The sequence below is a fragment of the Felis catus genome, chromosome D3 (genome assembly GCF_018350175.1).
Source record: "Felis catus isolate Fca126 chromosome D3, F.catus_Fca126_mat1.0, whole genome shotgun sequence".
Lineage (NCBI taxonomy): Eukaryota > Metazoa > Chordata > Mammalia > Carnivora > Felidae > Felis > Felis catus.
Genome location: NC_058379.1, coordinates 25740829 through 25765894, shown reverse-complemented (window position 1 = coordinate 25765894; position 25066 = coordinate 25740829). Strand labels below are relative to the sequence as shown.

The following is a 25066-nucleotide window of genomic DNA, read 5'->3' as shown; positions in this document are numbered from 1 at the left end:
ATGATGAGAGACTTGAGTAACACAGGTGGGAAATGCTCAACTTAGCCACGATAGTCAATCACAACCTAGTATAAGTTAGTTGGCAGGTTTGAGTCCTGCCATTCAGCAGGGCTTTAGGAAATGGACTGCAGAAGAACTGGGTGCTGCTGTTGATGCAGGGTGCTGTCCGGGAAGTGGCCTCATGGTCAGTCCTAGGGAATAGGCATTAGGAAGACATAGGAGGGGGGAAATTTTAGAGAGGGTAATGAAGTCAGTCTCAGATTCTGAGGCTTTGCTAAGGCCTGGGATGGGGCCTGGGCCTGGCCGCCATCTTCCAACCAGATACGTCCTCGCCCAGAGCCCCCGAGACCCTGCAAGGCACTGGATGCAGGGGTCTGTACCCCTACAGCAGTGCCCGCCATAAAGGGGTAGCTGTCTGACCCTGACAGGTGTGGGTTGACTACCAGCCTCTGGGGAAGCGGCTGTCACAGCCCTGGGTTTGCATCTTGGGCTTACCAGGTTGTGGCCTCAGTTTCCTCCTCTGTTAACTGGGAACACACAAGACCCACCTCTTTGCTTGTGAGAAGTGAAATGATGTATGACACGCGCCTATCCCCAGAACATGTATGAGGTATGGTAGGTGACACTGTGACAGTTGGAAACTGTTGGCATTATTCTACCTCTCTGTCCTTTTCCTTTGACACCTCCCATCACCGCCTTCATCCCCTGCCTTGGGCACACCTTCCTCATAATGATGATAAAGATAATATCAATGATACATACTATGTTGGTTCAATTCACGTGTCATAAAATTGAAATCTCACAGCAACTCCTTGACATCATTATTATTCCTTTAAAACCCATCAGAATCTTGAGGGTCATAGGCTCAGAGAGGTCAAGCAACTTCCCCAAAGCCAACCAGCCTGTAGCAGGATTGAGCTTACCGTGGACTGTGTAAGGTTTGGGGGAAAGATTAAGAGCTGATGGCATTTGTAAGTAGTAAGTCGCAATGCTCCTGTCCTCTCTTAATAGAGTTGAGAAAGTATAGCCCCTAACACTTTAGTATGAATAACTGGGAGCTTTCTAATCTATCATAGGAAAGTCTTAGGTTCCTGGGGGACAAAGCAGACCATATTTGCTGAATGAATGAAAGAATAAATGGATAGGGGAGGCTCATTAGAATTCGATGGCAGGCCTGTGAAGAACCAGCTGGAGTCCAAGCCCAGAGTGGGGCTGGTAACCCAAAAAAATGGTACCCCAGGTGTGAGATGACGGCTGGAGTGACAGGCACTAATGAGACAATTTGTCAGGGGTGAGCTTGGGAGGGGAGGAAAGAGAGCATGAAATTATTTTTCATCTCTTGCCAGGAGACCAATTTTCTTAGGTTATAAAGGCAAAGGGAACTTGAATTATTGACACGATTTGGCCAGAGGTGGTGGTAGGTGCAGAATACCCATCGTCCAGAGCAGCGCAGTCAGCCGGCAGGACGGACCGCAGAGTCTGGAACAGCGGAATACAGACGGGCGTCCTCTGGGCGCAGAGAGGAGGGAAGGGGGCTGGTCCAGAGCCACACAGCAAACACCACCCACGTCGCTGCTCCCTCTTGCTTCGTCACCCGGAAGCGAGCGTGGGGCAGAGGGTGTCAATACGCGCCCGGGTCCGAATCCTGGAGTTTGTCAGCCAAGGTGACCTTCCGGGAGGCCTCTTTGCCCCTCCGCGGAGAGGGGAGAGCCGTCGCTAGGGTTGGGGAGGGGGGACACCTGACACAAGGTCCTTCGCACCCACCACTCGTGCCCTCTCTGCCCCCTCTGCTCCATCCGTCCAGCGCTTTCTCTGGTCTGCACGCTCCTTTCACGGAGTCACGTCCCGGGGAGCAGAGACGCTGCGACAACCCTTCGGGTGGAAGCTGTCAGCCAGAGAGGGAAGAGATGGCCTAGAGGGGTGTGGGTTAGGGTGAGAAGCTGAAGATCTCACACACGCTGGGTGTGTTTCCCGGAGGAGGGAGCAACGGAGCGGAGAAGGGGGGGGGGTGGGGAGACAGAGGCTTGTTCCTGCGCACCTGTGGGAAGGGAACACCTGTTGGTCGCTAACAGGGACCAAAGCAGTGCCCGTGACAGTGACCCAGCCCACGCCGCGGCCCTTTGCGGAAAGGAGAAAGAAAAGCATCTGGGCGCAGAGCCAGGCCCTCACGCATCCATCGGGGCGGAGCTTCCGGCGCCAGGGGTGGGCTGACCCCCCACCTGGTCCCCGGGGGGCGGAGCCCTGTACCTGCCTGCGGGGTGGCGCACGTGGCCAGCCCTGCTTCCTGGGCCTCTGTTTACAGGGACCATAATTACAAGATCAACGGAGGCGAGATATCCTGAGGTGGGAAGGCCCTTCCTCTCCGGGTTGCGCGCCCGTGAATCTTCGGGCAACAGAGCTAGGGGAGGCAGGCCTGTGTGTCGTGACAGCTTCCCCCCAGGGATGGCAGCCGGCCTTTCACGCTTCAGGAGCCTTCAGAAGCTTCTGGGAGGAGCCCCGGGTTCAGTTCAGAGAATTACTGCTTCTCCTTTACGCATCGAATGGGCTCGGGCCACTCGGATCCCAGAGGTCAGAACGGGACCCAGGTCCGGTCAGCAATGGTCACCAGGACTGGGCCAGGGGTGGGCGCCTGAGCCAGTTGGAGCCAGGAAGAGCCAGCTCTGGAACTTTGTTGGAAGCATCTGGAAAGGGAAGCTCCCTTTGTGCCGGGCTTGGTAAGTTCTGGGAGGCAAACTTGGGACTTGCCAGCAAAGCTACACTGACAGCAAAGCCAGTGTGGGGGAGAGCGGGGGTCAGAAATGGAGAGAATGAGTCCAACCGTCTGTCCTATTATGCAGGCATCCCATGTGCCTTTTACCACACAGACTGAGACACACTCTCTCCCTGCCTTTTCTTGTTCTTGTTCTTTTTTTGGTTTAAGACATTCGAGGATGGGTTTCTGCCATCGACACTCGAAAAAATCCTGAACGTTTTGACTTCTCCAAACCCCCTTCCCCCGAGGACCTCCCCGCCTCCCGCTCCCCCACCCCGTTCACCCCCAGCTGGGGGGCCTTGGTGGGCTTTCTGGAAAAGTGGGTCCTTTTTCCCCCCACCCCCTGTAGCTCAGAAGCTCTTGGTCCCTCTGGCTATTCCAGGCTTTAGTGACACCCATCTTTCTTGATCCCCGTTTCAGGCTCCTCTCCCCTTCCCCGCCACCCTCCCCCCCCGCCCCAGCACGCATTTTTCACCCCCTTGCTCAGATGAGAAGACTGAGGCAGAGAGAGGTGCAGTGCTCAGGTTTGAGCAGAGCTGGGATTCCAACCCAGGACTCTGGCCTCAAGGCCCAGGGCTTTTCCTTCTCTCCTCCTTCCCCCGCCGTGGAGAAGCCCTGCCCCCACCAGGCTGCCTTCTCAGGCCCCTCCCGTCCTCCAGGCTGCTGGGGGAGCGAACCTGTTCTCGCATTTCGAGAACCCTCCTCCTAAGGTCTGCGCTGCACTGCCACCTGGTGGCAGCGTGCGGGAAACACACGCTCCAAGTCGCTGTCCAAAGACCGCGGCTTTCGGCCCTGGAGCAGGGAATGGAGACCGGGGAGCAAGGGACAGTTTCTGGGAAATTGAGGATCTGATATTAGATCAGGGATCCTGACGTTCCGTTTCTGTTTTCGATACCAGGCACGGCCAGGTCTGCAGAACGTGGACACTCACAAAACGAATTGCATTCTCTTTTTTTGCATAGGCTGCCAGGGTGCTCAGAAACCCATGTAGAGTCCCTTGGATGATTAGCCACTGGATAGAATCGTGTGTCAGGTATTTGGAAGAGGAACTTAATCCCTGATTCCATATTCTTTTCTCTGGGACTCATTTTTCAATCTTATTTTACATATAATTTTCTGGCTATGCTGAGCTTTCTAAGCCACCTTAGCTCCCTCTTTTGGGGGGAGGATGGGGGAGGGGGACAAAGCAAAGTTACGCATTCAGGAAGAGCTTGCTTACCTCGGGCAAGCTTCGGTCTCCTCCCCTGTAAAGTGAACACAAGAATATCTGCCTTGTAGGGTTTCATGTGGGTTTGAGGAGCCACTCCCTCAGTTAATATTAGTGCCTACCCCATTTCCCACCTTTCCACCCCCCACCCCAACCCCAGGGCTCTTCCCTGCTTGCCTATAGCAGCCCAGGATGCATCAGGGATCCAAAGTACAGATCACTTGGTCACCAGTCCCCCTCTGTGCTCTGCAGGCCAACTGGGTGGCCCTTTCAGAGCCTGGTGCCTGGGATCCAGCCCCTGCCTGCCTCCTGGAGGACTTCCTGGGCTCCAGAACCCCCCACCTCCTGTCTGCAGGCGCCCGTGGCATTCCCAGCTGATTTGCAGAGAGCCAAGATGCATCTCATAAATAAAGAATGTACTGTTCTGCAGACTGGCTGCGGCATGGCCACGCGGGGGTGGGAAAGTCTGGAACAGACAGGAGCCACAGGAGGCAGGGAGGATCGGACAGAGGCTGCGGGTCAGGAAGGGGACGGCGAGAGCCTGGGAAGGTGTAATGGGACCGGGGTGGGGAGGGGGCTTTAGGATGCCGGGATCCGGATGTAGACTGTTGGGACTGCATCTTGGTTCAGACGCCCTCTAGCTGTGTTTCTTTAGCCTCAGTTTCCTTGTCTGTAACCCGGCAATGGCATCAATCCCTGGCTAGCTAGCATCAGGCCAGAACCTGGAAGCCTGTGATGCTTAGTAAGTGTTATTATTTGCTCCAAGCTTCCTTAGCGTCTTCCCCAAGACCTCTGTGTGGCTTCCGCTATGGGGAGCAAGCAGAGTGGGGTGAGGACTGCATCTGTGTCTAGGGAGAGGGCCACAGCCTACGGGAAAGGGGAGGAAACAGGTAGAGGTGCCCAAAGTGACAGGTGAAGACACAATCACCGCTCACAAGAGGCGGAGGAGACCCCAAAAGGGGACTGCGTTTCTGCGGCCATTTCAGGGTGGGCACTTGAAATGCTTGATTGGCTTCTGAAAGAGAAGGTGACCTTTGGAAGGCAGAAGAAGCGGGGGGGGGGAGGGGGGCTGCGGGGACACTGCGGTTACACCCTCAGCTTGGCCACACTGGGAACAGAGCCCCCGGGTGAGTCATTTTCCTTGCCTGGGTGTCTATGAAATGAGTGGCCAGAACCACAGTGTTTTAAGCTTTAAGGTTTAGTTCCTCTTGGGACAGGCATGCATCGGGGGCGTCCTGTGTGTCAGACCCTATGCCAAGCCCTGGTGACGCCAATCTCACAGGGTGGTTGGGCAGTGTGTGTGTGTGTGTGTGTGTGTGTGTGTACAACAGACAAGCAAATGAAGGTATAGAATCCCAAACTGGGGTCAGTCAGGGAGTGTGTGTAGCTAATGGACTCGACTTTTGCCCGGAGGTCCGGGAAGGCTTCCCGTGACCACTGAGGCTGGGCAGGGCTGGGTCGGGAGGTGGGCGGCTGGAGGAGGAGCTTGGGGAGGGCGGAATGCGGGCAGCAGCAGGGGCCAGCCTTGCGGGTAAAGCTGGAGATCTTGCTTCCCTTGGTCCCATCCTGGGACCGGTGGGGCAGGGGCGTGGTGAGGGCAGCTTTGCATTTCAAGAGTCTTCTGGCTGGTTGGAGGGGGACAGGTTGGAGGAGCCTGCCGTGGAAGCTGGATGTCCCAGGAGGGGATGATGGGGGCTGAGACCACCGTGGCATTGGGTGGAGTGAGTGTGACTTAGTGGAATGTTCAGGAGGATATACTGATGGGGCTGGGGGTGCACTGGATCTGGGGGTGAGGGGAGATGGCTCCCCTTAGGTGTATGGGGGGGTCCTTTGTGAAGTCTTCTATGGGGCTTGTCTGGCTCCGCGGCATCTGCCCTTAAAGGGAAAGAGATGGGCGGGAGGGAAGGGAGGGGAGGGAGAGGAGGGCGGGGAGGCGGCTGGCTGAGGTCTGTGCCTTTCTCTGGCAGCAGCCGTGGGCTGGCCGGCTGCAGCACCTGCTGGGGCGGCCGGCCGGGAGGGCTGGGGAGCAGGTGCGGGGTGTCTGGAGGGGGTCTGTTTGCAGATGGATAACGAGAAGGAGTGGATGGAAGCAACACACCCTCTGCCCCCCTTCTCTGTTGTCTGGACAAGACAAGACAAAGAAGCCAAGACAAAGAAGCTTTGGGGAGGCAGGACACGGCGCACACAGGCGTGCCCACAGGGCACACACATGCTGGAGACAAAGGAGAGGCCCCCGGGCAGAGGCAGAGGCTGAGGCAGGCACAGGCAGAACTCAGAGCTCGGGGTGCAGAAGCAGGGAAGTCTCCCTTGACCTTGGCCAAAGCCTCCTTGGTTCCAAGCCTTGCTCTGGGGACCGTGTGGGAAGAGGTTGGGGGATACGAGTGGGCCCCAAACTTTGCCAGCCCCATCGGACTCTTTCTTAAAGGAAAATAGATTGTGGGCTGCACAAAGTCAAGGGTACGCTTTCAGGTCCCGAGGATGAGAAAGAAAGTAACTCTGAATGTGGTGTGGGGGAGCCTACGGTCATACCACTCGGAACGCGCCTGATCGCGTCTGAATGTGCTGTGGGGTTGATACTTGCCTGGACTTAGTCAATTCAATGGCGTGTTTGCACACATGAGAAAGGCCAAGGGCACCTGTCGACTGGACTTGTTATTTCCATGCTCTGCAGACAGCGTTGGTGTCTGTTGAGTTCCTGAGACCCCCTTCTAATGACTTCGCAGGAATAAGACACTCCAGGCCTTGAGGAGTCTCTAATGGCCCTTCCAACAGAGAGAGAGAAAGAGAGAGCCAGAATTTACTGAGCCCATGACGAGGCTATGTGTTTTCCAGGCTCAGGTCACTGAATTCTCCCCACAGCCCCGTGGAAGAGGTGATTTTATCCCCATTTTACAGAAGTGAAAACTGAGGCCCAGAGGGGTGAAGTTCCTTGCCCAAAGTCATGTGGCAAGTAAGAGCAGAGATGAAATTCGAACTCAGGTCTACCTGAATGCCCATGTCTTGGCTGAGGGGAAGGCAGAGAAAGGCAGCAAGACAGTCCGTTGGCAGAGGGTCTGGAAGTCCCTGGTGGGGTCTTCCTTACCTCTGCAGACAGCTGGAGAAAGACAGATGCCTGGTGGTAGTGTTTGGACACCCGGATGCAGCCGTGCCTGAAACCAGTGCGGCATAGCTTTGTTTCTGCTACTTGAAACTGAAAAGATCCTGAAAATAATAGTGATTGATAGTTATTCTTGTGATTGTCTTAAAAAAAATTTTTTTTAACATTTATTTATTTTTGAGAGACAGAGACAGAGCATGAGAGGGGAGGGGTGGAGACAGAGGGAGACACAGAATCCGAAGCAGGCTCCAGGCTCCGAGCTGTCAGCACAGTTCCTGATGCGGGGCTCGAACTCACGAGCTGTGACATCATGACCTGAGCCGAAGTCGGACGTTCAATTGACTGAGCCATCCAGGCGCCCCTTCTTGTAAATTTCTTATTCTTGGGATTTTCACTTCTCATTACCGAGAACAGTGTCTGACACTTGATCGGCCTTTTCTCGATCTCAAAGGCTAGTTGGGTCACTTATACATACTCCCATTAGCCCCTTGACCTTCTTTCATTATGGCATTGGTCATCATGACGTCTCTTTGCAAAGTGGCTTGTCTCTGCCCCAGACTAGGCCAGGCTAGCACATAGTGGGTGGAAGCTTCTCACACTGGGGAGGTTTGTGGGGATCAGTGTGGGCTCTGCTGGGTGGGGTTGTGCGGTGGGTGGGTAACAGGAGAATGAATGGTCCACTGTCCCCTGTGGTGGATGTCCCCTGGATACCTGCCATGCCCAGGCATAGCGGTCGGTGGCTTTGTACTGCGGCCCCCAGTGACTCCCTGCTGATGACTTTCTCTGGCCAAGGGCACACGTTTGGTCTGCTGCCATGGCCGCCTGGACGTGGCGAGGGGTTGATGCGCAAGGAGCGCCCTTCAACCATGACAGGAAAGAGTTGGTGGTTGGCTATCCAGGTGTCCTTGACCTCAAGTGGGATGCTTCAGGTGTATCCTACTCCGGCTCCCAGAGAACCTCAGCAGGATGGAGTCCCAGTTGCCCATAACAGCCAGCTCATTGTTATGGACTGAATTTCGTCCCCTCCTAAATTCGTATGTTGAAGCCCGAATCCTCAACGTGACTGTACTTGGAGATGAGGCCTTTACAGAGGTCATTAAGATTAAATGTGATCAGAAGAGTGGGGCCGTAATCAAAAGGACTGAGGTCCTTATAAGAAGAGGAAGGACCTCACGCCGGTCAGAGTGGCTAAAATGAAGCAGTCAGGAGACTATAGATGCTGGAGAGGATGTGGAGAAACGGGAACCCTCTTGCACTGTTGGTGGGAATGCAAATTGGTGCAGCCACTCTGGAAAGCAGTGTGGAGGTTCCTCAAAAAATGAAAAATCGATCTACCCTCTGACCCAGCAATAGCACTGCTAGGAATTTACCCAAGGGATACAGGAGTGCTGATGCCTAGGGGCACTTGTACCCCAATGTTTATAGCAGCACTCTCAACAATAGCCAAATTGTGGAAAGAGCCTAAATGTCCATCAACTGATGAATGGATAAAGAAACTGTGGTTTAGATACACAATGGAATACTACTTGGCAACGAGAAAGGATGAAATATGACCTTTTGTAGCAACATGGATGGAACTGGAGAGTGTGATGCTAAGTGAAATAAGTTATCTAGAGGAAGACAGATACCATATGTTTTTATTCTTAGGTGGATCCTGAGAAACTTAACAGAAGACCATGGGGGAGGGGAAGAAAAAAAAAAGAGGTTAGAGAGGGAGGGAGACAAACCATAAGAGACTCTTAAATACTGAGAACAAACTGAGGGTTAATGGGGGATGGGGGGGGAGGGGAGGGGGGGTGATGGGCACTGAGGAGGGCACCTGCTGGGAGGAGCACTGGGTGTGGTGTGGAAACCAATTTGACAATATATTATATTTAAAAAAAAAAAAAAAAGAAGAGGAAGAGACGGGGTTCCCGTGCACAGAGAAAAGACCACGTGAGGCTTCAGCAGGAAGACAGCCACCGAGAGAGGCCTCAGGAGAAAGCAATCCTGACAGCACCTTCATCTTGCACTTGCAGCCTCCAGACAGCGAGAAGAGGAAATCTTGTTTGTCTTCGTCTCTGGTACTTCGTCGTTGCAGCCACAACACTAAGACGCTCATCGATGCACCTGTTCCGACTTTCTTCCTTTCACTGTCCCTAACCGATGCTTCCTTGGATCAGCTCCCAAATAAACCACTTGCACTTGAATCCCTGTCTCAGGGTCTTGGATAGCCCAGGCTAATACACCCGTCCATGCCTCATCCAGTGGGGACACATTAAGGTAGCCTGGGGGGGGGGGCAGGACAGAGGTTAAGACCCTGAAGAACACGAAACTCTAGTCTTCTATGGCAACGACCCTGAACCAGTGATGTCTCTCTGGGATCGAGGCACAGATTAACCGCTGCTGTGCATGCCAGGGCAGGTGAAGGGACCCCAGAGCTACTCCAGCAAGGTGGCAGGGCCATTGTTCAGCTGGCTGTGGGGAGGGCACGATCCCTCACCAGGAAAGGATGGGATGCGTGTGAATGCACATGGGATTTTAGACATTCTGAATGCTGTTTTTGGAGTCAGACAGTGGTGGGTTTGAATCTCAGCCTCCCCCCTTTCTAGCCGGCTGACCTTGGGTAAGTCACTTCCCTGCTCTGAGCCTCCCTTTCCTCATCAGATGGACACGATATCAACACTCCCTCAGAGGGCATTAGGGGGCCATGTGGATAAAGCACCTGGACCAGTGTCAAGAAAGTAGGCAAAGGGTCAAGTTCGTTGCATCTGAAGGTGATTCCAAGGGGGGCAGGCAGGAGAATGTTGTGGCTGTGGGGACTTTGTGAAAGTCACGTTCTTTTTGAACGTGAAAGCCACATACCCAAACGCAGCTCTCCTCTGCCACAAAAGGCCTCCCCCTGAATTCACGGAGCACCCCCCTCACCCCGGCTGAGAATGGCTGCCTTGATGAGTCAAAACGGAATTTTCTATCTGGGTGGGACAGGGAGTTGCTTGCTCGGGGAGCGGCTGTCAGAGAGGAGCTCCCCTGATGCCATGATGGATGCCCGCAGTCTTGGTTAATAACATGGCTCGAGGGCGGACTGAATCTTTCTCCAAAGCCGTTCCTCAGGAGGTACGGCAGGTGTGGCCAGGCAGGGGGCGCTGGTGCTGGCGGTGGTGGTGGAGGGTTTGTGCGACTAGCTTAACAAGGTAAAGAAGCCCACCTTGTCACGAACTTTGGACACCCCTGACTACGTGCATGGGGACAGTGTAAAAAGGAATGAGGCACAGAGGGGTGTATTCCCCCCAAAATTGGGATGCGAGACTCCAACAAACCCTTGCACGTGCATGTTCACAGCGGCACTGTTCACACTCGCGAAAGACGGAAGCCGTGCAAACTGGATGAGTGGGCAGCGAACTGTGCTACATTCACACGACGGAATAGTATTCAGCCATGAAAAGGGATGGAATACTGGCACGTACTACAGCACGGATAGACCCCAAAAGCATTATGCTGAGCGGGATAAGCTGGACCTCAAAGATCACATATTGTAGGATTCCATTTATATCAAATAACCAGAATAGGGGGCGCCTGGGTGGCTCACTGGTTAAGCATCTGGCTCTTGGTTTTGGCTCAGGACAGGATCTCATGGTTGGTGAGATTGAGCCCCGGGGTCAGGTCTGCGCTGACAGCTCGGAGCGTGCTCGGGATTCTCTCCCTCTCTCTTTGCCCCTCCCCTGCTCATGTTCTCTCTCTCTCTCTCTCTCAAAAATACATACATACATACGCTTAAAAAAAATAACCAGAATAGGTAAAACCCATAGAGACAGAAAGCAGATTTGTGGTTGCCAGTGGGTGGGGGGGAGGGAGGACGCGTAGTAAACTACTCAGTGGGGGTGGGGTATTTTAGGGTGATGAATATGTTTTGGAACTGGATGGAGGTGGTGGTTGCACATTGTGAGTGTTCTAAGCTTCTGCACAGCAAAGGAAACTGTCAACAAAACTAAAAGGCAACTTACTGAGTGGGAGAGTGTATTTGCAAATGACGTTATCTGATAAAGGGTAACCAGAGTATACAAAGAACTGATACAACTCAATGCCCCCAAGCCCAAATAATCTGATTAAACATGGGCAGAAGACATGAACAGACATCTCTCGAAAGAAGACAACCAGCTGGCCAACAGTCACATGAAACGGTGCTCAACATCCCTCATCGTCAGGGAAATACAAATCAGAACCACGATGAGATACCGCCTCACACCTGTCAGAATGGCTAAAAAGCAGACACACAAGAAACAACAGGTGTGTTGGTGAGGTCGCAGAGAAAAAAGAATACTCTCGCACTGCTGGTGGGAATGCAAATGGCCACAGCCTCTGTGGAAAACAGTATGGACGTTCCCCAAACAAGAGCTACCCTGCTGTCCAGCAATCGCACTGTGGGATATTTACCCACCCCCCCCAACACAAAAGCTCCAATTAAAAGGGAGGCAGACACCCCTAGGTTTATTGCAGCGCTATCTACAATAGCCAAACGAGGGGTGGATAAAGTAGTGGTATATACGATGGAATGTTGCTCAGCCACAACAAAGAATGAAATCTTGCCATTTGCAACAACGTGGATGGAGCTAGAGAGTATAGTGCGAAGCGAAACAAGTCCGTCAGAGAAAGACAAATACCATATGATCCCGCTCATGTGGAATTTAAGACGTAAAACCAGCAAATCAAAAAGATGAAGGAAAAGGGATAGAGACAAACCAAGAAACAGACTCTTGGGCGCCTGTGTGGCTCAGTCGGTTAAGAGTCTGACTTTGGATCAGGTCACGATCTCGGAGTTCGTGGGTTTATCACGATGAAAAAAAAATAAGATGGAAAAAATATTTACAAGAAAAAAAAATAAAGTGGTTAGTTTTATATTATGTGAAGTTCATCTCAAAAAAAAAAAAAAAAAAAAGAAAAGAGGCACGGTCGGGTGCATGAGCGCTCTGTTGTACCCAGGGCACCCAGGTGCAAATGGAACCCTGGCCTCCAGGGCCACCCTGGTTTAGGGATAAAGAGAAACCCGAGTCCCCTCTCCTGGCCGCATTACCAACGTCAGAATTCCCCTGGGAATCTTGGGCCCCTGGCGGTGTCCTGAGCGGAAGACTATGCTGCTCGCACACGTCCTCGTGGGAACAGGTGGGCTCCCTGGTCCAGGTTTAAGGAGCAAAGTTTATTCTCAAGTGGATCTCCTGAGACGTACGAGGGCGCCTCCTCCCGTTGCCAAGGCAACCACCACTCCATCAGAAGAGGCTCAGGCCATTTTCAAGAGAGGCAGGAGACAGAACATTGACCCTTCTCTTCGGGGTTCCATCTGGTGTTCCTATCTGCTCGCGGGCTCTTGGGGCCCACGTTAGCTTTGTAAATGTCACCTGGAAGACTGGAGCTCCTGGCAAGACAACGCAAGAATGACACGTGCCACCCTGGGCTGTGCTCTGCAGCGTCCTGGGTCTCCCCACAGGATAAGGTGAGAGTCCGGGGTACATCGACGGGGGGACAGGAAGGATGCGGGACCTAGCTATCAAACCAGTGGTGAATCCCAAAGGAGGGGGTTAAGAGTGACCCGAGCTTGCAGGTTGAAGAAGGTAAGCGTGGGTTTCTAACCCTCCCTGGGAAAATGAGGGTTTCTGCTCACCACAGAGGCACTCACGAGATGGACAAAAAGAGGGCAAAGGACCAAATGAACCCCCAGGAGAGCTGGTTTGGGCCACCCACGATAAAGAAATGTGCCGGTGTTAGAGAACTGGGGCAGAGGACGGTCAGGCGGGTTCAGGGTGGTTTTGGTGACTGCTGGACGGGGTGGGGTCTGGCCCCTCCTTACTCAGTTTATGGCTTGCCCTGAATCCACCAGAGTTAGACGTGGTCTCCTCACAGGGAGCCCCCAGTAGCTTCTCAGGATTACTTCCTTTGCCTATCCCCCTCCCCCCCACCCCCGTCCTTTCTCGCAATGCTCTCCTTGAAAGGATATCCCTGCGATGAAAGAGACTCGGAAATTGGATCAGGGGCTCATTATTGCTCATCTTGAAGAAGCCCCAGGGGAAGGGAGAAGTGTTGAAAATCTAGGAGCAGGCAAAGTGCCTTGACTTCTTATCCAAATGGATATTGGAAATGATAGGCTGAGATTTTGACAGCAGATTACGAAACAGGTGGCTTGAGAATACTTAAAAAAACAAAAAACACAAAACAAAAACGGTCTTCCATTTTGTTTGTGGTCTGCTGATCCGGAGGAAAGTCCTAGACCTGGCGATGAGAACAATACTCTGGGCAATGCTGTGACCACACCCCATCTTGCCTGTTTTCTAGATGGTCCACGTGAGTCTCACTTCTCGGCAGGATGGCTAGCTCTGCTGGGGGAGGGGTGGGTAGCTGGACCTCCCCTGGGGTCTTTAGGGGTCCTGCAATGTCTTTGCACTGGGCACACTGGACAAGTGCTATAGGTTTGTTGAACGGGATTTAGATTTCCTGAAGACCAAAGCGGGGGTTCCTGGAAGGAGATACGCAATGTGGAAAACAGCCAGTAAACCTAGAACTTTTTTTTTTTTTAACCTTTATTTATTTTTTAAGAGATGGAGAAACAGAGTGTGAGTGGGGAAGGGGCAGAGAGAGAGAGGGAGATACAAAATCCGGAGCAGGCTCCAGGCTCTGAAGTTGTCAGCACAGAGCTGTGAGATCCTGACCTGACTGGAAGTCGGACCCTTCACTGAGCCACCCAGGCGCCCCAAACCTAGAACCTTTTAGAGCAGTAAGTTCAAATGCTGCCTGGGTCCCTTACTGTGGCTGTGGGTGGCTCTTAGAGCTTCTCCGGGTCTTAATGTCCTTATCTGAGCAATGAAGATGATAAATGATATACACAGAAGTGTAAAAATTAGGCAGATGTCAGAGCCCTATCACAGCAAGAATTACGTTTTGAGCCTTTGTTAAGCGGCAGGCATGTGCTAAGCATCCCTTCTCTTCCTATGCCTTTCCACACTTAACCCACATAACCCCATGAGGTGGGTTCCATTATTATGTCCACTTTGTGAACTAGGAAACCGAGTCTCAGGAATGGAGTGTCCAAGGCCATCTGTTAAGGGACACGGACAAAGCTGAAATTGAAACCCAGGACAGGCTGGCTAAAGAAATCCCTGGAATGATCCAGCACAGTGGTTCCCAAGCCCGACCGTGCATCAGAGTCCCCCGGAAGGCTAGTTAAAATACCTATCTCTGGGCCCCACCCCAGAGTTTTCCACCCAGTAGCGCTGGGGCGAGGCCCTAGAATTTGAGTTTCTAGCAAGTTCCCAAGTGATGTTTATGCGGCGGGTCTAGGACCACTTTCTGGCGTCACTGCTCTGCAGAAGAGTAGCTACTAAGCAGAGGGCCGTTCAAAACATAAAAGACCAAACCTATGAAAGCGGTTACGCCAAGGGGCGCAGTGGCACGCACAAGGGCGGGAAGCCCGAGACATGGGTTCGAATCTTGACTCTGCCATAAGCGCGTGCCCATCTCAGCAGGGTTAATTGCGAGGCATCCTCTGAGGCCACGCGGGGGACGCATCCTGGTGCTCCAGGACCAGCGTCCCGGGTCCTGTGATCGCGCCGGGCTCCGGGCTTGGCTCCCGGGCCCGCGGTCGCGCGCCCCTCTCCATCCGCGCGCGCTCGGCGGCCCGAGTCCAGCCGGGCAAGCGTTGCCATGGCAGCGCCGCGGGCGGGGATGCGGGAGGCCGGGCTCGCCCTTTTGTGCCGCGGGGGCGGCGGCGCGCTCCCCCCACCCACCCTCGTGTGCTCGGACCCCCGGGCGGGGGCGGGGGGAAGGCTGCGGGGGGTTGCGGAGGCGGGGGGGGGGAGGCGCGAGCGGGGCGCCGGGGCGCGGGCCGGGGGTGGGGCTCCGCCGCCCGCCAGCCGCTCCCGCATTAAAATTTCATGGGCGCTGCAGCAGCTACAAAGACGACGCCGGCTGCGCTCGGGGGACCAGAGGGAGGGAGGCTGCGGACGAGTGCGGGGAGGAGTTTGCGATGGGAGGCGCTTGCAGGGGCTCCCCCAGTTCTGCGCCGTGAGCCCGGGCACAAAGAGCCCTCTGCACTCGCGCCGCAGGACCGCGGAGCCGAGGTAAGCCGCCGCCCCGCGCTCGCAGCCCTGCCTCCCTAAGCGTCCTGCTCCCGCGCCGGGAACAGCCGAATTCCCCGAGGTCGGGTCGAGGGTGGGTCCCAGGCTCCCAGGCTCCCAGGCTCCCAGGCAGGGTTCAGGGGGATGGCAAAGGCTTCCCGAAGTGCCCCTCGTCTGCGGGATGAACGGCTTCTGCCGCCCGCACTTGTCCTGGGTGGGGCTTGGGGGACCGAGAGGAAGGATGCGCCGGGACTCTAGTGCGGGTGGGGGTCTTGCAGTCCCCATCCGAGGGCGAACAAAGACCCTCCCCATCCCCCCCACCCCCCCGCGGCCAGCCAGGGAGCGGGGGACCCTGGACCTTCTAGGCCCACCAGGTTAGCAGCTAACTGGCCAAGCCTCGGACAGAGCCCGCAGGGGCTCGGAGCTGGGGGTGGGGGCGGGGTGCTTGGGCCCCTCTTCCCTCCTGCCGAGCCCACCGCCCAGAGCCCGCCCCTGCCCCATCGGTGGGACTCCGCTTCCAGCTGCGCGGCGTGCTGGGTGGGTCCAGGGGGATGCGGAAGGCAGGAGAACCGCCTTCCTTGAGAAGAATAATGCCAACGACAAAGATAATGATAATACATCATTCACAGCGAGCTTACTTTACGCCAGCCTCTGCTTTGCCCGCATTACCACAACAGTCCACGAGCAGGTGAGAACCCCATTTTAAAGATGAGGACGCTGAGATCCGGAGAGGGTTAGGTACGCGTCCAAGGTCACGCAGCCAGTGATCTTGCCATCTGGGTATGCAGGAGTCCAAAAGCCCATGTCCAATCCCCAAACAGGTCTGGGGAGCCCTCAGCCCTCACTAGCCCCCTTTCCACATCTCCTCTCCAGTACCCTCTAGACAGGCTGGAAATCCAAGGGGGGGGGGGTGTGCGCCAGATCTCCGGCCCTGGGCTGGAGAAATTGCTTCTGGGACTCTGCAGGGAGAGGCCTGGGGCGGTGGCAGGGCGGTGGGGGGGGGGGGGGGGGACGGGGTGCGGCGGCTGGATTCCCTACCCTCATCCCGGGCTCCAGACCAGCGGCCGCCGCGCGCAGATTGCTTGGCGCGCACAACCCACTGCAGGGCCGCCGCGGGGAAAACGCCCCCACCTGCTGCTGGGGGGGGAGGGGGCAGGGGAGCGAGGCCGTAGTGCGGGGAGGGAAGGGGAGGGGAGGGGAGAGAAAGGCGAGAAACCGTGCGGGAAGAGGCTTTGTTTTTCTCGGTGCCAACCCCAGACGGAGCGCTAACGCGGGCACCTGGGAGCTTAGCGATCGCCTGGGTTCGGTGGGGGTCGGGCGGGGTTGGGGGGGGGAGGTGGGGATGACGGGGAAACCTGAGGACAGCGGTTCTCAGACTTCAGGGGCGTCGCTTCACATATGCAGATGTCCGTGCCACGTGGCCAGGGGATGAGTCAGCAGGACTGGGGTGGGGCTGGGCATCTGGATGTTTACTCAGACCCCTCCTCCCCCTCATCCAGCAGGTGGCCAGACCATCGGTTGAGGGAACAGTCCCCCCGACCTCTCTCCCTCCCCCCCGCCCCCGCCCCCTCAGCACAGAAACATGTCGCAGTCCTGGCAAAATGGTTTCCTCTGGGACACTTTACCAGTGCCTGGCTTCGGGTGGCATTGAACTCAGCTGACTCCGATTAATTTCCCGTTGAAAGAATTCTACGGGTAGCATCCCCTATGCCCCTCCGCACCGGCCTGTTATTATTTGACCACCCTGGCCACCGAGAAAGGTTCAGAAACGCACCCTGCATCCTTCTTGCTGCATTTTGGGGTCTGTCCCCCCACTCTTTCACGGAGGAGAGAGCTGGTCTTCAGAGTCCCCCCCTCAAAGGAACCATAACTCCTTACGCGAGTTTTAGAAGAGCCACCCTCTGTGCCCGCATTCAAAGCGAGAATTTTATAATTTTGGGTGATTTTTAAAAGGAATCAAGAAGTTTAACAAAATGGATGATAATTGTAGAAGGTTGGAAAAGACAAACGTGTTCTACTCATCCTCTACTGTTGGACCCGCCAGGCGTTTCCATGTCTTTTCCTTCCTTCCTTCCTTCCTTCCTTTTTCTTTCTCTTTCTTTCTTTCTTTCTTTCTTTCTTTCTTTCTTTCTTTCTTTCTTTCTTTCTTTCTCCTTCCTTCCCTCCTTTCCTTCCTTCCTTCCTTCCTTCCTTCCTTCCTTCCTTCCTTCTCCTTCCCTCCTTTCTTTCCTTCCTTCCTTCCTTTCTTCCTTCCTTCTTCTTTCTTTCTTTCTTTCTTTCTTTCTTTCTTTCTTTCTTTCTTTCTTTCTCCTTCCTTCCTTTCCTTCCTTCCTTCCTTCCTTCCTTCCTTCCTTCCTTCCTTTCTTTTTCTTTCTTTCTTTCTTTCTTTTTTTTTTTCAACTTCATTTTTTAAGGCCCCTTCTCTGGATCTGATCTGTGCTTCCGCTCGGGACAGGATTATGCTCTTTGAATTTATCACCCATCCAGAGGGTGTGGTGTGGTGGAAAGAGAAGGGGTTGAGAGTTACACCGCGTCAATCCTTCTCCCCACCTACTTTTTAGGTCAGCTTCAGCCAGGAAGCCATTTCCCTCCTCTGAGCCCCAGTCCCCTCATCCGTAGAGTGGGAATCAGAATCCCTGCCTTCAAAGACCGTCGTGAGGCTGTGAGGCAGTATGTGTAAAAGTGCCTGCAGCCTGTAGGTGTTGAATAAAGATATTACTGCTTAGTCTGCCCACTGTGTACCTGCTGGGGACACTTCCGTGGCCCCTGAATCTTGCGTTGACACCCAGTTATTTGCTTTTATTTGTGTTGGGGCTGTTGGTTCCTCTCCTGGGTGACCCTTGGGCTGTTTGAGTTGGGCGGGGGGAGGGTGTTTCTGGAGCCCTGGGTCCATTGTGCAAGTTCAATGGGCTGGTGAATAACTTATAGGATAGCGCTTTGTTCCCAAGGGGATCCTTCCTCTTGTCTCTGAGGCCTGGCTCATCTGTCAGCTGGAGCTCTGTGGAACAATAGCCAGAGAGACACAGGGGCAGCGGCAAAGGGCAGCTGAGAGTGACATCTCTGTACTCCTCTCCAGGCTGATCAGATCAGATGAAACAGGTGTCCCCTCCCCCCTTGTAGTCCGGGTGGGGCCCTGTGGAAGCTGGATGAGTCATGGAGGGGAGGGGGAGTCAGAGTCAGTGTGTACTCCAAGGGATGGACTAGATAACCAACGCCTCGACAATTTAGTGGCCATTTACCAGGGTTCTTGCTGGGCGCTGCTCCTGGAGACCCCGCGAAAAGCCTGGGAACTGGGCATGACAGATGAGCACTTGAGGCTCAGAGAGGTGGAGTTGGAAGGAGAGTTAGGACTGGCCCCTGGGTCTCGGCTGACCCTGAAACGTGTGTTTATAACTACTCCACCTCCTCTCCTAAATGTCAGCCTAATCAGTTGCGTCTCGAAGCCACTGGAATGAAATGACCCAAGATGGTATAGCGATCATGGACCGGGTACCCCCCAGTAGTGCTGTCCATGGTGTTGCGGTTCACACAGACCTCCCTCCGGCCTTTCCCCATATAATCCCCACCCCGTATTTGAACGCAAGCCTTCTGCCGCTTTGGGGTTCAACAAGCCTGTTGAGAATCCAACTGCGCTCCTTCCCAGCTGGGTGATGTTGGAGAAAGGCACTTGACTCCGAACCTCAGTTTCCTCGTCTATAAAATGGGGACAGTGAAACCCAGTTTATTCTTTCGGCAGGCAGGAAACTAACATTTAGTTTATCATCTTTCTCCTTCTTTGGCTCTTCCCTCCCTCCCCCCTCCCCCCAGCAGCTCAGGGGCTCCCTTGTTTGAGGAAGAGTTGAAATTCGAATTTCGGAGCTCCTCTTTTGTGTATGCCCTGCTTGCATCTGTCCAGAAGCCCGGCTTTCTGCTGCTCCACAGACGCCTCTGTTTCCCTCGGCGCGTCTCCTGCGCATCTCGTTATTCCTGGGAGGTTCCTGCTGTTTTGTCGGTACTCACTCATCCAGAGCAATTTAGGCCAACATCTCCCCGTATGCCAGCTCTCCGAGCAGCTATTTTATTCCAGAGTCAGGGGGAAAAAAAAAAGCCCAAATCCAGAGGGACCCTAAAATGCAACCAAATGCAGACTTCCCTGGCAGAACGGCACAGAGTTTAGGGGGAAAAAATAACCCACCGATGGTGTTAATGAGCCGTGTGTGCAAAGGGAGTACTCACCGCATAAGAAAATAATAGAATGCGCGCTAACAGGTAAGTATTTATCGTCCCAGGTAATCCTCACGGCGGCCTTGTAAGGTGGGCACCATTATTATCTCCATTTTGTGGATGAGAAGACAGGCCTAGAGGGGTGGTGCACTTCCCCAGTGCAGCCCAGCAGGATGGAACCCCGGGCCGGGAAGCCCTTGTCCTGTCCAATGCATCACGATGGTTTGCTACCACGATACCTCCCGGTTTCCTGTTTTGCTTCTGATCTGAGGAGATCAGTTTTGGTAAATGCTGCGCTTTTAGAACAGGACCCTGGCATCTATTTTCCAACATACTTGTGGGTGCATATTTATTCCCCTACCCTCCTCTCTCTCTCTCTCTCTCTCTCTCTCTGACAGCTGGGGGCACCTCCCTGCCCACCCACGTGGCTCCAGACATGTCTACGTGCCTACCATGACCCTGACCGCATCAAAGGAGTAACCAAGGTGACCCTGGGATAATAGACACCGGCTTCATGCTATGAAGTCCATCTGTGTGGAAAGCCCCAGAATCTCAGAGGTAGGAGGGACCTCTAGAATCTTCTGGGGCCCAACCCCTGCAATCAAAGCTTCCCTGGTGGGGCCCCTGACCTTGGCTTGAAGTGGGGGGTTGTGTGGGCCAGCGGGAGCTGAGACACCGGGGCCCTGGGGCCCACCATGGGAGAATCGGGCTCTTCTCGATTCTTATTCTCTGTGGTTACCTCTCAAGGAGTATTGAAAAACTAGCATTATTGGATTACAATTTCCATACAATAAAACGCACCCATTTAAAGCCTGTATCTCAATGTGTTTTGCCAAACGTAGACACTTGTGTAACCATCACTACAATCAACATCTGGAACATTCTCATCACCCCAAAATGTTCCCCTGTGTCCCTTCCCTGTATGCCAATCCCCTCTCAACCCCAGCCCCAGCCCCAGCCCCAGGGAACCAGCGATCCGCTTTCTAGGCCTATAAACTAGACTTGTTTTCTCTAAAGTTCCATTAATATGGAATCTTTGGTGTTCGGCCTTCTTTTGCTCAGGGTAAGGTTTTTGGAGGGGGAGGTTTTGAGTTCATACTTGTTATTGTATGGATCAGTAATTCAGTCCTTTTTTGGGTCTGACCTTATGGAGACGTGGCTTAAATGGCATAGAACTCATCTCAGGTGCACAGTTCGATGATTTTTCGTAAATTTACCAAGTCGAGCAGCCCCTGTTGTCAACCTGTTTTGGGCTATTTCCGTTGCCCCTGTAAGTTTCCCCCACACCCCCTTACTAACGTCTGCCGTCCCACTTTGGATTCCAGACGACCACGAGTCTACTCTCTGTCTCTGTAAGTTTGTCTGTTGTGGACATTTCATAAAAATGGAGCCAACCAGCACGCGGTCTCTTGTGCCTGGCTTTTTTCACAACGTGGTATGTTTTCAAGGTTTGTAGTGCACAGCAGTCATTTGTTCCTGTCGACTGCTGAGTAGATTTCATTATAAGAATGTACGAGCGTTCATTTATCCTTCCACCAAGATGGGATTTTGACTTGATCTGTGTTACCTACCTGGGGTATATGCACCCCCACCCCGGGAGGCATATCATGCTGCGGAATAGAGATGGCCCGTATTTCTGGGACATCAGCATTAGGCAAAGATTTGAGTACATGGTGAAAATGGTTTTTGGAGCACTCACGGCGTGCCAGGCACTGGCTAAACCTCTGAGGATAATTCATTTTGAGTCACACATCGGGTGCGTGGGGTTGGGGAGCCATGGTCTCACCTGGTTCATCTCACCTTCACGCCCTCGCCTTCCTCGCCCTCCTGGCGAGCTTTCGGCTTGACCCAGGGGCTGAAGTTTCCCTTGAAACCTTCATTGCCATGTTGACATCAGGGTCCGCAGGGCCAGGGGAAGGGCCTCTGTGTCAAGCGATGCTCCCTTGAGCAGCCTGGGGTCTATTTACAGCATCCAGCAAGCTCCTGGGAGAGAGGGAAGAGAAGGGGAGGAGAGAGAAGGGGATTTCTGGATTCTTCCTGAACATTCGTGACCACCCTGGGCAGCAGCCTGACAGATAAGTATTCCAACTTACCAGTGCCGCCCCCCCCCCACTGCCCCCCCCCCCCCGCCCTCTCTAGGTCTGTGCACGAAAGCATAGAATCTCTCACAATCCTGTGGGAGGGAAATTGGCGAGGCCACTTTTCAACCCCTCCGCGTCACAGACCAAGCCCTTGTCCCCATTATATGGGGCCCCAGACAGGGGCGTTCCCACTCCGCTTTTTGGCACGGAAGCCAGCATTTTGTCAGTTCCGCCGTGAGGACCTTCTGTAGGCTGGAGTTTGGCGACCTCCTCTTGAGTCCCCTTTGATCTGGTGTCAGGAGTCAGAAGGAGACTGGGGACTCCAGGCGGCTCTTCTCAGTTCCGGCCCTTTGTCATCATATTTGTGAGACTTGGCCAGGGCCCCCTTTACCTGGCAGTTGGGCGGGGAGGCCGACACTGTGATGATGGGCCACGTTCTCCTCTCCAGTTCTGGACCCGTGTCCCGAGTCTCAGGTGCCTGTAGAGAGCGCTGGGCGCACACTGAGCGGTCCCCTGACTCTCCTGGCACGGGTCTGCCAGCTGATGAAAATAGCTTAGCTGTCACCAGGAGCAAAACCCAGGACATGATTCTGGGTCAGGGTTAGCAGGCTGACGGGGACAGATGGGGGCAGAAAAATAACTGAGGGTGAGCTGTAGCCCCCCCCCCCCATTTCCTGTCCACTGCCTCAAACTGTGGGTTAGTATTGTGCACTCTGGGTGAACGCAGGGCTGGAAGGATCCCAAGGCTCAGAGAGAGAGAGAGAGCGGGGCAGGCTTCCCATGGCTACACAAGATGGCAGAGCTGAATCCGACCTCTGGATCCCTGACTCTGGTCCCTGCCTCCACTCGGCTGTTGCCAAGCTGACCTTGCCTTACTTTGTCCTGGGTCCCCTTCTGCTGTTGCTGGGGAACAGGGAGGTGGGTGAAGGAGCCCCCCCCTTATCCCGAGGACATTCTGGGGTGGGAGCAAGGAAGGTGGAAGGGGGATGTGCCTGGACCCAGCCTCCCTGGCTCTGGGGGCCTTCTCGTTAGCAGAGAGTTCTGGCCAGTTCGGGCGTGGGGAGGGGGCCTGGGTGCAGTTTCCTCCTGCAGCGTGGTGGGCTTTTTTGTCTTCCAGGATGGGATCTACACGGAGAAGGAGCGGGGAGCTGGGCCTGGGCTGCCAACATGTTGTCTGGGTGCAGACAGGTAAGCCTGGGTAGGCATGGGGGGAAAGAGGTTGCACTGAAGTTAGTTTTATGGGGGATGATTGTCCCCCTAGCCAGGCCCCTCCCCAGACCCAGGGTCTGGCCAGAACACTCGTGCTCACGAGCAGAAGGCCCAGGAGCCGGGTGGCTGGAAGGCTTGCTCTGGGTGGGGGCATGTGGGGCCCAATCAAGACCACTATGGGCGCGTTATGGCAGATTTCAGTACGTTCCTTCATTCAGTATAAACACGGACTGAGCATCATCTCCAGGCTAGACCCCGGGAATCCAGACCCTCACCCTCTCAGACCTTCACACAAGAACATGCTTTAGCACGGTCTCGGCGAGGGAGTGAGCTCCCCGTCCAGGGAGGTGTGTGTGTGTGTGTGTGTGTGTGTGTGTGTGTGTGTGTACTGGGGGAGGGTGGTACAGGAGTTCTGTCAGTGGAATGTTGTAAAGGGAATCCCAGCCTCCTGGGGACCTTGAAGGCTCTTTCTGCCCACCTGAACCCTTGTCCTTTTTCTACCCATGATGCCCTTGGCCTTGCTCTGGGCTCCCACTATTGCTTTTCTGTTCCCTGAGCCAGTCCTGCCAGGGTAGGGAAACTCTATTCCTGAGTTTCTCCTAAAAGTCAACAGTGCCTACGGGGTGCCTGGGTGGCTCAGTCGGTTGAGCCTCCGACTTCGGCTCAGGTTATGATCTCGAAGTTCGTGAGTTCGAGCCCTGCGTCAGGCTCTGTGCTGACAGCTCAGAGCTTGGAGCCTGCTTCGGATTCTGTGTCTCCCTCTCTCTCTGCCCCTCCCCTGCTTGCTCTCTCTCTCACTCTCAAAAGTAAATAAACATTAAAAAAAAACCCCAAAAGTCATCAGTGTCTAAAACCCCTACCCCCACCCTGTCTAGGGAGGCTGGGGGGGTCTCTAAACGTGCACCCTTCACCCCACTCAGATGTGGGATTATGTTGGGGGATGCGGGGTGCAGGGGATAGAGGCCGTGCTCACACCCTAACTCGCTGCATTTCCCCCAGGTGGCTCAGCCCAGCCCCATCTCCAGGACTCCTGCCTGGTCTTCCCTTTGGAGCCCTGGTGACTCTGGACTCTGGCCACAGTGACGCAGGGAGCAGCCTTTGGTGGTTTTCTCGGACTCTGGACAAGTCCCCAAAGCCGTCATCCTTCCACTGAGATAAAGGCCCCTCCTGGCTGGCGCCCGGCTGAGGACAGGCCGTAGCTCCGGAGGACAGCCTGAGGGAGAGGTGTGAGGGAGCCTGGCTGCCCACTGCCCCTCTGTGTCCCACCTGGACCCCGCCTGTTGGGGCGCCTGTTGCCGTCTGGGCCTGGAGGCTGCTTCTCGACCCTGTGCCGACTCGATTCCTCTCTGTGGCCCTGCTGGTGGCCAGCCGGAGCCCCGCCTGGGCCAGGGCCCCACTGACTGCACCCTTGCCACAGCTGGACGCTACAGGATGGTGCAGGGACACAGGGATGGGCGTCGGGGTGGAGCTGCAGGGAGGACAGACAGCTTTGTGGGCTCCGTCAGCTGGAGTCCGTCTTGCGTCCTTTGCCTTGAGTGGTTCTCATTTTTGTGGGTGCTCTTTGGATGAGGCTTTTCTGCGCTTCTCCTCTGCCTCACGGTCGCAGGGAGGAGGTGGGCAGGGTTGGGAGGAGCCCGAGCCTCCCCCCCAGTGTTGTTGAGGTCTTGGAGGGGGGCAGTTGGAGGGGCAGAAGGTGCCCGATCCTGAAAGGGGAGGGTTTGCAAGAGATGAGGAAGCCCAGGCCAGGAGGGAGACGACAAACTGAGCCTTATTCCCACCGTCCAAAGGGCCCGGGCTGGATCCAGCCTTGTCCCCAGGCTTGAGGGGTCGGGTCAGCCCGGCCTGATGACAGACCCCCTGTTTGCTGTTGCACTCGTTTTTCATTCTGTCCTGGGGGGGCAAAGGCAGGCAGGGTGCACCGCACGCACACGTGGCCCCCCCCTCCCCCCCGTCAAAGGCTTACCTCCATAAGCATCTCTCCATTCTCCCCTCGTTCTGGCCCCTCTGGAGGGGACGGTCTGATGCCTGCACAGGAGCGGCCCGTGGCCTTCCATAGGCAAGCTTCAAAGCTGGGAGGGCTTTTCCCGGGGTGGAGAGGGGGCCTGTGTTAGCTTGAGCCGCTGTGACAGAATAACGCAGCCTGGGCAGGCCTCAAACAGCAGAAATGTGTTTTCTTATAGTTGTGGCAGCTGAAAAGCCAAGATCAAGGTGCCAGGGTTGGCTTCTCCTGAGGCCTCTCTCCTCGGCTTGCAGATGGCCACCTTCTTGCTGTGTCCTCACGTGGCCTTTTCTCTGTGCACATGTACGGGGTGGGTGGGGGGGAGTGGAGTGAGGCGGAGGGACAGATGTGGGGTCACTTCCTCTTTTTATAAGGAGGCTGGTCCTATCTTATTAGGGTCCCATGCTTATGGCCTCGTTGAACCTTAATGTCCTCGG

The 25066-nt window shown here is 54.9% G+C and overlaps 2 long non-coding RNA genes across 8 annotated transcripts; both read left to right on the top strand.

Annotated features, from left to right (window-relative positions):
• Window positions 1-2029: 2029 nt before the first annotated feature.
• Window positions 2030-9245, top strand: LOC123381204. The gene is made up of 2 exons (XR_006587932.1): window positions 2030-2714; window positions 8950-9245. It is a non-coding gene; the product is annotated as an uncharacterized LOC123381204 (long non-coding RNA).
• Window positions 9246-14962: 5717 nt separating this feature from the next.
• Window positions 14963-24500, top strand: LOC123381203. 7 transcript variants are annotated; one of them, XR_006587929.1, is made up of 6 exons: window positions 14967-15140; window positions 15767-15825; window positions 18948-19128; window positions 19739-19898; window positions 21310-22609; window positions 23630-24500. It is a non-coding gene; the product is annotated as an uncharacterized LOC123381203 (long non-coding RNA). The 7 variants fall into 7 exon arrangements; XR_006587928.1 differs by having other exon boundaries at window positions 18945-19128; XR_006587931.1 differs by lacking the exon at window positions 15767-15825 and having other exon boundaries at window positions 14963-15140; window positions 18945-19168.
• Window positions 24501-25066: the final 566 nt, after the last annotated feature.